Source organism: Gallus gallus, chromosome 4, assembly GCF_016699485.2.
Source record: "Gallus gallus isolate bGalGal1 chromosome 4, bGalGal1.mat.broiler.GRCg7b, whole genome shotgun sequence".
Taxonomy (NCBI): domain Eukaryota; kingdom Metazoa; phylum Chordata; class Aves; order Galliformes; family Phasianidae; genus Gallus; species Gallus gallus.
This window is the reverse complement of record NC_052535.1, coordinates 65,471,170-65,483,597: the sequence shown is the minus strand read 5'-3', so window position 1 is coordinate 65,483,597 and position 12,428 is coordinate 65,471,170.

Genomic DNA, 12,428 nt, shown 5'->3' with positions numbered 1-12,428 from the left:
AATGGCTAGTTTTATTTTCTGCCCTTACTCTTCCAGAGTTTTCCTGGACCCCAAAGGCTTTGCATCGGAGAATGACAGAGACATAATTATGTGCTAACTGTGCTTACGCTACATTTGTTGATCAAAGCTGATTTCTTGTAGTCTGTACTTTCCTGTGTTTCATCAGAGCGTAGCGTTTTGGCCAAAATATGCCTTTGAGTCATAGCATCTTGTATGTAAAATCTCTCTTATTTCATACTTTTTTTTTCTCAGTCCTGCGTATTACAAACAAACCTGTGTATTCCCAAAGGTTTATGCTGTTTCTTGGTGAGTGCCATGCTACAGAGTGCGCCTGCAGCTCTAGAGAAATACTGTGAATGCTCATTTAAGGTTTCCCAAGTACACTGCCAACCAACGCTGCCATTCACCTTTTTGCTTGGTGTAATCCAGCATGGGCCGGTTGTATGTGAAACTGTGCTGACATAAGCTGAGAATCTGCCCCAGAAAATCAATGGAATTATTAGATGATAAGAAACAAAAAGTCTACCATCTACATAATGCGTGTCTCAAAGCCCAGTATAATTAATGTTCCTAATACCTTTTGGCAGGCACATGCTTCTCGTGTAAAAATGACATTGATCCCTGTCTCCACACCTTGGTCAGCAGTGAACTCCAACAGCATTTTTAGTTCCAAAAACAAGGTGCCCAGGTTTCTAACAAAGGCCTTCGACTTCAAAAATCACACAGCAAAAACAGCACACAAAAAGAGAGAAACGACATCAAGTCTGTTGAGCAAAAAAGATGCCATCGGTCCTCTTTTAGTTGAAGGAGAAATGTTAAGGCTGGTTTAAAATGAATGTGTGAACAGACAGAAAAAGTAGAGTGAGCAGTCTCTGTGATAGATGGCTTAAATTTGGTTATTCCTGCCTGGGATGGAGATGTGAGATGGGCTGTGTGATTTGGTTTGGTTGATCCCTTCTACTGCTATTGTTCTGTGATAGGAAAAGATGAAGAGTATTCCTCAACTGAACAGTTGCATGCTGTTTTATTACCTGCTTTAGAAAAACGTATACAAGTGAGGTTATTGATGGAAAGCTGTTAGTAGAGACGTGTTGTATCTCTGTAAAGTGACCTACTTACACAGACATGACTTAAAGGTGTCTGCCATGGTTTCAGATGTGCACCTTCTGTCTTGGATAAACCAATGCACACGGAGCTTTGGGCTGGCACACTTTGAGTGTCCAGCTTAACCTGCCATGGTCTTTTTCTTCTGCATTGGGAATACTGTGGGCTAAACATGCCATTGCAATAGTGAACAGCTGGGATAAGCAAAATAAGGCGTGACTCTTCTCTCTTGTGTTCCCTATTTGCACACAGAGCTAGCAATGTCAGTCAATGTGCATATGATCTCATAAGCAGATCAGAGTATTTTTCCTGGTCAGATAATATTCAACTAAAAGTGGAAAGAAGTCAGTGTTTTCCTCAATATTTTTTTACTTTTCTCTGGATAAGCTGTATGTCAGAATGGAATAAGGGTGTGTGGGTTGCATTTTTGACAGAGACATTTTACTTTTCAATGTAGAACCAAAAAAAACAAAATCACTTTTTTTTTTTTTTTTTTCCATCTAGCTCTAATTAGCAGTGTAAGATAGTTTCTTTATGGTAATTAGCATGCAGTTGACTCTGGTGTTGCTGTAGAGAGTGGCAAGGAGTGTAACTATGCCACATTGCAGTGAGGTATGCTGACAATTATATAAACTTGTGTTAGCTCTTGGATGATTCACCCTGGAGGCATTCAAGGCCAGTCTGGATGGGGCTCTGAGCAACCTGACCTAGAGGGAGGTGTCCCTGCCTACAGCAGGGGGGTTGGAAATAGTTGGCCTTATGGGTCCCTTCCAACCCAAACCATTCTATGATTCTAAGATTGCAGGTAGGTGTTAGTCACTTGTCTGGCAAAAAGCACAGACACAGCAAGCTGCCACTTCTGGCTTTACCACTGTGCCATGTTGTGCCTTCCCTTCTTTTCCAGAGCCCATACAGGTGCCTGTTCATCCAAATTAGTAGCATCTGCACCCCTTCCCTTACATTAGGCTCCTCTACTGCTTTGCCCTATTCATACACGACATGCCACAGGGCAAGTAAGAGTGTTAAGGCAACAGTTTAAAAATAAGTTAGACAGCAGTGGGGAATGCCATTAACTGGGCATTGTTACCATCTGTACCTACATGTGCGTTCTGTCTGTAAGACAGAAAACATGCCTACACAACACAGGGTGGACTGACAGACTGGAGCATAACCCAAACATAAACCAGCCTGGGGCTCTGTGCAGATGTTACAGACAAATGCTGGTGTGGAAAACCCTTTCTACCCTCTCTGTTCTTCCTGCTTTTGTTATCTGTAATAGAAAGATAAAAGCCTGTTGAGGTTTGCCATTCTATTTCACGTCCTTTATTTTGCTGCATAGACATTTCCAAAGGCTTTAAAGTCTTTTAGACTTTCAGCAGCTTGTAAAAGAGAACCGTTTTCTAAGCCTGCCTGTCTAATGCAGGTAATCTACCACATTCTTTCAAAGCAGTAAAGAAAATAGCAATGGGCCTGAAATTGCCTGTAATTTTCCTCCTCATGCTTTGAAACTGGAGTGTTGCTGTGTTATTTTACCTCTCTCTTTTAGGTGGGAGCAGTTTCTGAGGATTTGGGATTGCATTTCTGTAAAAAGTCCCTCTTTATATGCTTTAAACTTTCATTATGACATTAAAGTTGGTAGAACAGCTACCAAACACTTTAACAGCAAGTTACAAGCATTTCTTATCTTTACCAGCTTCAGTATCTGATGTGCTGCATGTTTGTTCCTCTCCCCATCCCAAGTCAGTGGGGTAGTTGGACCGGGCAGCCTGACCTCATTCCCTGCTCTTACTGCTTGTTAATTTTGAAACCTGTTAACTGTCAGCCAGGAATTTGTCTCATAAGTTCCCCAGCTCCCAGTTCTCCATTGCATTCAGGCTGTCTTGCGGTGATTAACTAACATAAACACAGTAGGAATTATTACCAATAATGGGCCTAACCTAAAAGGATGGTGCTCTCAAAGGCTTGTGTGGCTACTTCATACCTCATAAGTTCAACCTCAATAAGCTTCCAGAGTTAACACATTAATTCCTGCAATATAAAGTGGTTTTGAGAGATTGTCGGGATTTTTAGCCTACTTTGTTGCTTTTGATTAAGCAGTGTTTCTGAATACACTTTCAAAACATGTGACTCAGCAATTGCTCAGTGATAAAATTCTCATTCGTTTTCATTATTCTCCACCTCTTTGCCCCTGTATTCACATGACACAAATCTCTATATCTTAGAAGACACAATGTCAATTCTAAGCGATCAGCTACCTTATTGTTGTCTGTCCTTGTAAACCAATGTAGAAAGCGAACTGTTTACTTTTGGTTTTACTGGAGAGTAACACCAATGTTTGTAAAGACATGCAAACCCTTTTTTATTCTGCTTAACTGAGTGACCTTTAAGACACAATTTAGGCACAAGGAAAGCCTTAGGGATCGAGTGTCCTTGTTCCTATGGGATTCATGTCTAGAGACAACACTGGATACCCAGAAAAATGGATTTGAGAGAAAAATCTGATGAGAAAACTTGATAATTAAGGACAAAGCATCAGTCTACAGCATTACATTTCTCTAGCAGGCAGGCCGGCATCAGAAGATAGCCTGAGGTGAAGGACACACGCAGACATGTTGCCTTGACTCCATATCTTAGCTGTTGGCTCCACGCTTATCAATTAAGAAGTAATTGAACTTGACCTCACTCCCCTCTCAGAGCTCTGGATCACTGTCAGACTTGATCCCCTGCTGTTCTCCAAAGCAGAGTCAGCAGGGGGTGGAAAATGAATGCCTTGAAATGCGTGCACTTGGCCATGACCTTAACAAATTTGCCCCAAGCCGGTTATTTCTTGGCTGCTGAGCCAGCAGTTTTAGAAGACTGCAGGGCTCGCCCGTGACTGTAAGTCAGAGAAGAGGACTGATCTGCAAAGCTGTCCATTTTTCTATCCATCCCCCATTTCATACTCAGCATAAGAGGGCTCAAGGCCTACCTGGGAGGTCTGAAAACTTGCCACGGCGCATATGACTCATTATACTGCAAAGGTGGACTCAGGCTCGCCTCTAGTCAGTGCTACAGTGAGAGATGGGAGGTTACTTTCATCGACAGGAAAACAGCCTGTACCTTTCTAACCATTGCTGAGTCATTGTCTTGTCTCTGCTAAGATGGGATATGGCATTCCAGCAACAATCATCAGGTCTGTTCCCTTGAGGAACGTTTTATTTTTCAAGAAGATGCTTGTTCATGTTAATTGTTTTCACAGCAGTGATGGTAGCATGTATCACTTAAACTCGTCTTACAGCTGAGTTAGCAAATGCCAATAGTTGTCAAGTACATTTAGACTGAAGATCTTACTTTATAAATTGACAAGTGCAGATTGTTACTGATTCTCTTCCTGAATATTTAGTGCAGAAGGGTTGGATAAAAATACATACGTTCTTCTGGAAGAAGACAATCCAAAGACTCCATCCCTGAGCTCAGTCCCCACATTTGTGAACAATGTACAAAGGTGCCTTTGTGCTTCTTCTCCCTCTTTCTGACCTTTTGGAGTTTGTTTCTTTTCTGCTCTGTGACTCCACTTTGAGAGAAGAGGTGGAGAATGCCATGTCTCCATGGAAGAACGCAGCCCAGTGGCTGGAGGAGATTCCTAGAGGGGTCAAGACATAGCTTTGAATCAACACTGAAGGTAGCTCTGCTGCTTTCTGGGTAAGCACTTAAATATCTAGGCGGTCATGGGCAGCACTGCCACCACTGTCCTTCAAAGAGAGAAAAAAATGAGATGAATAACTTCATCCAAAGTATTGACCTAGGTTTCTGAGTATCACTGTCCCTAAACGTCTAACTAAAGCTGGATCTAACAGACATAGCATCAGTATTACTCCGTCCAAGATCATCATGTGATACTACATCTTTTTGGACATGACAGATGGGATGGCTGTGTACAAAAGTATCATCCTTCCCATAAACTCTGTCCAGTAGCAAAGTTTCTGTGAAGATCTGTGGCCCACAGAAAGCCCTGTGGAGGTCCTTCTGAAGCAGCAATGGCCATACCCCAGGAGAGTAGCAACACAGACACAGTGGTGATGTAGATCTTCCCAGGCCTTTACCTCATCCATGACTCAGCAGAGTTGCTCTTCCGTCCTGAGAAGGTGATAGAAATTCCTGCTAGGGAACTGTGGGACTAAATTCCCTGCAGATTCCTCCAAACTTTGTCCTTTGCCAGCAAAATCTACCCTTGCCTTCATACCAAAAGCACCTGCAAAGATTTTGCAAGCCATAATTTTACTAGTGATGCAACACACCTTGGTAGTGGTTTTCATTCACCCACCTTAGAGCTCTTGATGATGCTGAGAAACATTATTGCCCTCATTGCAGAAATGGGAAAAATGCTGAAAGAGTCAATGCAGCTTGCTTATGATATAGCTCAGAACTGGAAGTAATACAGCATTAAAAACCATGTGCATGTATTTTGGAAATACACACTCTGTGCCCTCAATTTATACACACCTCAGTGTCTGTCAGCCAATCTGGTGGTTGGGAAAGGAGAGGAAAGGGAAAAGTAAAAAAGGAAAGAAGTTTCTTGAACTGTGCGTAAATCAATATACTGCTTTTTCTGGAATTAGAAAATCAGCTATATATACTTCTTTCCTTTTTTTTTTTTTTTTTTTAGTATTGTGTTTGTGTACAACATATTTCCTCTTGGTAGAGTTGACTGAATGCTGAGGCATGTAGAAAGTGCATAGAAAGCCGTTAGCAGCAGGCCTAAGGAACCTCCCTGAGCAGTGGAGCTGCCTCAAGAGTTCATTTGGTTCTTGTATCAGACGTCTTGTTTGGGGTTTCTTGTCACTGCCCTACTAACCCTATACAAGCTCTCTCAGAAAACTGTGTGTATCATGAAAACATAGCCCACTAGCACTTAATGACAGAGCACATATTGTTTCCACTTGTCTCCCTGAAAGATATACAATATCTTTACCTTCAGTTTATCCTCTCTGCTGGGCTGAGGTATGTGTGAGCTCACAGAAGCTTGCCTTAGTTGTGATTCTGCCAGCTAAGCCTGCTCATTGTTCCCAGAGGGCTGCAAGGCAGGACAGGGCAGCTGAATTTGGCAGGCAAATAAAAGCTGTTGGCGGACTACAAGGAAAACAACAGCTACACAGTTGAGAAGCTCTTGCAGAATCACACGGTGACTCAGAATGTGTCCCTTAATGTTTCACAGCAACTCTGCTCCTGAGAGCACAGTTTTGCACTGCAGCCTTACGGTGGGTATATTTTCACATTGTAACAATAACTTAATTTTCTAGATACGAAGTACGTGTCCTCCAGTAATATGTGATGAAATGTAGATTGTATGTATTCTGCACCCAGTCTTGTGACCCACGCTGGCAGCCTCTTCTTGGGAGTTTCTACAGATGTGTGCACCTGGTAATGCTTACATTTTCTTATACATATGCCAGCAAAGCCTGAAGGCACAGGTTTCACCCACAAACCACTATCTTGCATGTTGATAGATTCAGCCTGGGAAAAATATTTTAGGGGAAAATATGTGAAAAAACGTGGAGGGAAAGAACAGAAAAGCCTTGTGACAGTGAACAGACCAACTTGGCCTGACAGCCACGGCTTCCTGACCTCAGAGGAGGCCATTCACCTCATGACAAAGAGACGGTGAGCAGCCAGACCTGGGTTGGCTCTGCTCTCCTCCCAGTGTCTCTGGGCAGTCAGCCAGCATCTGGCTGGGTGCCCTGACAGCACTGGCAGAGTCGGGGGCTTGCACTTCTTGTCCAGCAAGCTCTCAGGTGCAAGAGTGGCCTGGAGTGGGTAGGCCCAAAGCCTGCAGGGATGCTACCAAGGCAGCAGCTGTGCTTTTGCTCAGGACACACATGCTGCAGACATGCAGGCATGAGGACTGGGCTTGGTGCATGAGTATGGGATGGGGAAGGGGTGGTGGGGGAAGGCATGGGGTTTGGTTGGAGCTGGCCTGATGTTAGGGTAGCCAAACTCTGTCCTGAGGTGCAACCAGCAGCAGGTCCATGATCACTGCTGTCTGAGGTGCTGGCCATCTCTTCTTTGGTACCCACTGCTGTCAGTGTGGCACCCAAACAAGCTACCTTTGGTACCTTGTATCGAGGGGGACACTTGCCTCCTGGAAGTCCTAGCCAAAACCTGAGCTCAAGAAGAGATTGGGCTGAAGTGAGTGGAAGTGAAGGGTTTGTTACCTCTTCTGCTCTCCATGTTCCACCTCTAGCTGTGCAGGTGCTTCTCTGCTCATGGCAAAAGCAAATCTGTTTTCTGATGCAGGTAAATTGTGCCTGTCTTTCCTTCTGCTGCTTTGACTGCACAGTGAACCGTCACCAGCAGAGCAGGAGGAGGGTGTCAGCAGAGCTCATCTGTCAGTGCATGGATATTGCTGCATGTCATTGCCACAGACATCGGTGATTGACAAAGCTCAGAGGATGAAATGACTGAAGAAATTGCCCACAAAGCACAGTGGTGTCACTCAGTTTAAGAAACCTATACGACAGGAACTGCAGAACATTATAAGCTGAATGTATTCTTTCCAGACTCCTCACTTTCCAGAGTTTCATTCAGTCTCCCTGCAGTGCCTTCCTGCCTCCCTGTACTAAATCCCACTCGGGCACCTAACAGAGCCAATCTTTCCTTCTCTACTTGTTACATTCTTTTCTCATATTTGCAGTTTTTCCCTAAAATTACTGGGCATTTTTTTCAAGTGCAAGTAGAACTACAAGTCTGAAAGACACATGATTTGCCTTTGGATTTTAAAACAAGAGAAAATGATAGAGCATTCTTGCCTTTTGTTTTATTTCTTTGCTAGCTAAAGGACAGTCTGTCCTAACGTTAGGAAAAATTGTGAGCTCAGTTGTTATAGACAAACTGCTGCACGGCTCCCAGAGAATCTTGAAAAAAGAAGACATTACTTTCTGTAAATGCAATTGCTTACTGCGACTCTGAACAAAGGATTCTACCTCGGCAGTCAAATGATTTGCTATTCAAAGAAAGTGAGACCTTCACAGATAAATGTAAATGCTGTTTTAGAGACTAATGCATGAGTAGAATCAGAAAATTATGCTCTATTGTAGACTCAGGCCGTTGCTCTTTTTTTTCCCCCCAGAATATTTTTACTGAACACTGATTTATTTTTTTTTTTCAGGGGTTCTTATCTCACAGTTAATTAGAACACCATCATCTGTTCCAAATCAGTAATAATGTAGCTCTGCTTGCTGAGCAGACAGGAGAATGAATTGCAACTTCAGTTCTTTCATGGCTGATTCATGCACCAGAAGAGAATGAATCTTTTATGTACCACTGCCTTCTGGAATTTTGAAAGAATACACATTTTGAAACAGCTGAAATTGCAGTTACTGCTCAGATACAAGTGAAAAACTTTCCAGTTACGCGTTGCTGTTTTATTCATGACTGCATGTAATATTAATACAAAACACTTCTCTTTCAGAAATCTTATCTGTTTGCGATGTTTCAGCTATTTTAGAGGGCAAGAAGTGAGAGAATGAGTGATTCTAAGCAGTGAGTCAGCTGCTGTCTACATCTGCAGCTAAACAGTACGGCCAGGGTTACACCTCATTTAGCTGGATCTCCTAATCATTGCTGTGTAAAGGCTGTTCCCCATCATGCTCAAGGTAATTCAGTTGAGACGCTGCCAGTAACTACTGGGGAGAGTTACTGCTGTTTGGAGTCAGACCTTCAGATACAGCAATTCTGTTCCTAGAATGCAGTAAAAGCCCAATACGTATTAAAATGCAACACTGCCAAGTTTTCCAGCAGTTGATTGTAGTTGGAATTGCTCTTAGACCTGACTTACTTTACACAGACTCTTCTATATGCTCCTGGTAAGGTTTTTTATTATGCTAAGAACAATGATGCTGATTCTTAGCAGTCACTTCAGCAATTTGAAATGCCCCGAGTTACAAATCGGTCTTGATTAGTATTCTTTTTCAAATAAGTAAGATCTTTTGGTCTGTTCTACAAATGCCATTGTAAAGAAGCACACGTTTTCCCAGACTTTCTAGATACAGTAGTTGTTTTTATTTATTTATTTATTTTTGCCCACGTGCGGACTAAACATGGCAATGCATCTTGTAGTGAACAATCCTATTCCTGTACCATGAAAATTCATGTAGACTTTGTTATCAGTGTCAACAGAGGAGGGACCAAACCTTGAGCAAAAGAAGTACTTTATAACAGTAGCACCAGCGGTACAGTAGCATTAAATGGAGGATTAGATACTTTAATGGATAAAACATGTCAATTTGCACTCAAATGCTCTTATAACTTAAATTTGAAGGGTGGTGTGTTTCAAGCTGATATTTAATGGAAACTGTATCTGTAGTGTACAGCACATATGACTGCTCTCATTTTACCAGTTAATGAAAAGAGACAGTGAAGGCATAAGGTGGGATAAAGCCCACTAGCAGCCAAGTCACACTGAAGCTCCAAACACAGGAAAGCATCCCTGTCCTCAGGTCTAAACAGGAGCAGTACAAAAATGAAGATGAACCACCGGCTGTCTTGGTTGCATTGGTTATAAGGCTTAATATTTTGTAACAAAAAGGAGCAAGACCAAGCCCAGTCTTACTTTCCAAAGGTGGCTTGATCACTTCTGCTTGTCCACTGAGCCCTGGAGGAGTCCTCTGATACATGTAAGTTGCCTTCTGATACATGTAAGGCTTTCTCCATCCCTGGGTGTCCATCCTACCTGCACAAAGGGCAATTGCTGTGCCATATTCACATCCCTTCTGCGGTGGTTCTGTGGCAGTGGGACTCCAGACATCAGAAATGAAGTTATACCTACTTCCAATGCAACAAGAGAGAAAATCTCTCTGCTGTTACCCAGCTGACCTGCTCCACCAGCTACGGAGTCTGTTTTGTACAATGTAGTTTCAATCTGGCTTGGCTTGCATGCAGTTTCCAGGCAGCTGGATGAGACTCACCGCAGAGACACAGTGCGTCTGTGCACTGGGTTTTCCAGCACAGCCCATCCCATGTGCTCACATGTACAGCTCCTAGCTCACCTCTTCCTCATTCTTGTGCCCTATTGTTCTTCAAATATCGTATCAGAAGCCAAAGAGCAAGTGGTTCTCTGTTAGTTTTTTCCTTTCTCATTTGGTGATTTCTGTCATTTGTTTACAGTAAAGAAAACCACTGACCAATGGGTTATTGACCAACACTGACCAATATTGAGGCTTTTAAACATTTTTTTTTTTGGAGAAATTACTAAGGCTATGGTAAATGTAATTTGTAGTTTGCCACAGAAACCTGTTTCCAGAATATTTCAGGCAAATGAGACCTTTTCTCTTCAAAGTCCTTGAACAGCTGGGGGAGCAAAGAAAAGCTGGGAGACAAAGTGAGCTGATGTAGCATAAGACACAAATGACATCGCTTTCCTTCCATCTGTCTGGAATCTGTGCCTTTCTTCCCATCACTCAGATGGTGTTAGTCCTTAAAGTGGCACACACTGCAGTGTCCGTGTCCACTCTGAGTTTGTGAGCAGTGCAATTGCCCAGGATCCTGCTGCTCAGAGAGGTTCTGACAGGGCAAGGAGGAGGAGGAAGGCTGGGGGGACGAGGCCCCATTTCCTTCCTCGCCTCGGGACCCATTCCAGCCATACCAAGCCATGCAGGTAGTGCAGGGCAAATAACTCCAGGCTTCGAGCAAGAAAGCAAATATAAAAATGACCATGAAAATTGCACAACCAGTTAAAACTGGTTCCAGCCAGGAACTGAAGTCCTGCCTCGAAATACTTACTTAAATCCCATTTGAACGGCATAGATTTACATTCCAGATGAAGCATTAATGGCTTTCACACAATATCCTCAGCAGAGATGCCCCAGCATACCAACCTCTGTGTTTTTGGTAGCTGGAATTTGTAAGTCCTCGAGGAGCTGCATTCTTCTGAGTGTTACTTCTATTTTTGGACTGAGTGCTTTCTTTATTTAGCAAAAAACTGTGCTCTTGTCAGACTGTGGAGGCTATATGAGTCATCTATACAATAACACTAAATTACCCCTTTCTGCTACGATGCAGTTCATCATAATCACAAAGGGATTTATAGAAAAACAACAGAGCTGACAAAGTCTGCTCTTAAGCTTCCTGTGTTTAATCCTGGTGCATGTCACCATCCTAGCAGTGTATTGTTGAGAAAGGGGTTGTTATCAGAACGCTGGGTGCTGCAGTAGCTCCAAAGTCACATTTTTTTGCTAATAAAAACCAGCGTCTCTTCCTTGACAATTTTTGGCCGCCTATCCGCAATCACCTGCCTGCATGAGAACTGTGTGAATGCTAATGGCTGCTCTGAAACTTTGATGAATAAAAACTATTTAAGGCTGTTAAGGCTGCCTCATAGGCAGCAGCGCCTGCTCATTCAAATGCTTCAAACACGGCCCCCACAGAGCATCACCCGTGGGCTCTGACTGCAGGCAAAACAGAACATAGAGCTTCAGAAAACAGAGTGTTTGGGTGTCACAGGATGAGGTAGCATACATGATCTACGCAGCCTAGTCAACTTACAGCTTGAGCTTTTCTCACATAACTATGCCACACACCGTGACAAGCCCAGGAAGGAGTTTGTAATTGCTGTACTAATGGAATACTTCATGTATTGCACCACAGACCGATCAAGCGAGGATTTAAGACATGCTGAATAACATCCAGAACCTCAGGTGTATTTAGGTGCTCTTTTCCCACGAGCAGATAGAAGACAGGCTGCCAGTATGACAGGAAACACCATAATGTCACAACATTATGCAATTAAGGCTGTAACTAAATGCATATGCATGTGGGAGGACGAGTTAAGGTTGCCCAGGCAATCTTATTTCTGGCATTTCCTATATTTTCTGCCTTTGACTTTGTAACCTACATATTCCCTCATCTCAGCTCTGCTGTAGATTGCAGGTACGACTTGAATATATGTCCTTCTTGCTTAAGTGATTGCATTGGAAAGGCAAATCTTTTGGTACCTTTCCACTGCAGGGGACCACAGCAGCCATAGTGGAGGAGTGTTTGTATCAGCCTGGCTGACAGTGGCACGGGGCCATTCGCTGCCAGCCTGAAGGCCACAGCAGAGGTTTGGAGAAGTGGCAACCAAAACTCTGCTTCCCCACCTCTATCTCCAGGGACGCGACTGCTGCAGGATGAGCCCACCAAGCTGTTGAAGCTGCAGAGGCTGAACTTGCAGATGGTGTGAGCGAAAAGCTCTGTGTTGCTTAGCAGGAGCTGTAACAGCCCCAGTGAGTGTCCTCCTGAGGCTGGCCTGGAACGGCAGGAGTTTGCAGTGACCCTCCCTAACACTACCCCGGTGTTTTGCCCCTTGACAG